This window comes from Haplochromis burtoni, unplaced genomic scaffold (assembly GCF_018398535.1).
Source record: "Haplochromis burtoni strain Fernald_Lab_line unplaced genomic scaffold, NCSU_Asbu1 Contig_155, whole genome shotgun sequence".
NCBI classification, from domain to species: domain Eukaryota; kingdom Metazoa; phylum Chordata; class Actinopteri; order Cichliformes; family Cichlidae; genus Haplochromis; species Haplochromis burtoni.
In genome coordinates, this window is record NW_024582516.1 from 308,244 (window position 1) to 309,427 (window position 1,184).

Below are 1,184 nucleotides of genomic sequence, written 5' to 3' on the forward strand. Positions count from 1 at the left end.
AAATTGATTTGGAGCACATGAATTTGCACTATTACTCAAAAAATGAATGCAATTCACCAGATTTGGTGCAAACAAGCACAAAAAATGCCAAACAAAAAAGAGCAGACCGACATTGTCAGCTACTATCTGATGAGAGTCAAACAGAGCTAAAAGAAGAGCTTGCCATCACCAGTGTGTGAATGTGTGTGTGAATGGCTGAATGACTGAATGTAGTGTAAAGTGCTTTGAGGTCCTTCGGGACTAAGTAAAGCGCTATACAAATGCAGGCCATTTACCATTTAAATATACTCACAGTTGCCAGAACACCAGACAAAATACTCCACTGAGTTCATTCAGTATCACAGATGTCCATAACAAAGTCTTTATGGATGTTATCTTAAAGTTAGACATTTACTGACAAAAGCGATTTTTGTGCAATTTTGACTCTAAAAAAAATGCTTCATTTGTATTTTATTATCACCCAGTTTGGGCTTTCTGATTGCAGAATTCTTTTGTTTCTTATCTTTGCTAGTCTAATGCTGATTGCAAAGGTCATAAAGAACTTCCTATACTACTATTTTGTCCAAACAGAGCACGTGTGACAACACATGTTGATTCAAATATAAGCTGACCTTTTAACCCATGTGTGCATGTTTATGTTTGTACAGGGCAACAGGGCTGCTGTACATCATACACAAAACCCCGTGCTGTGAACATTATTCTGAGACATAGACAAAAGGTGGAGCTTTGCTGGAAGCAGGGTATTAGCGAATGGTGTAACATTGAAGCCGTGTAAGATAAAACTCTTTTGTGCTTTTCTGGCTGTGATGCTGAACTAGAGTTCCTTATATCATTTCCCCTCCGTGCCCTTGGTTTTCTTTCAAGATGACCTTATTCCCAAGTGTTTCAAATTTCCAATCCTTCAGCCTTACAACTGAAGTTGTAATGTTAACAATTTTATGTTCTGTCCGTTTTTCCTCAAGTGTGCTTAAGTGGAGACACCGGTACATATGTGTGGATCCTAAACCTCGCAAGATGCACAAACTCGTTGAACGCTTGTGGTAATGTGGACACACATCCACACACACACACACACACACACACACACACACAAGATGCACAAACCTCTTGAGTGGCCTGTAACCAGTGTTGGGCAAGTTACTTTGAAAAAGTAATTAATTATAGTTACTAGTTACTTCTTCAAA

At 38.7% G+C, this 1,184-nt stretch overlaps 1 long non-coding RNA gene across 1 annotated transcript in view; it reads left to right on the forward strand.

Annotated features, from left to right (window-relative positions):
- The first annotated feature begins 497 nt into the window (after positions 1-497).
- The window catches only part of LOC102302962, a 3,419-nt gene continuing 2,732 nt past the window's right edge, over positions 498-1,184 (forward strand). Inside the window, exons 1-2 of the long non-coding RNA XR_316412.3 lie at positions 498-771; positions 963-1,040. This is a non-coding gene — a long non-coding RNA (uncharacterized LOC102302962). The remainder of the gene's footprint in view (positions 772-962; positions 1,041-1,184) is intronic.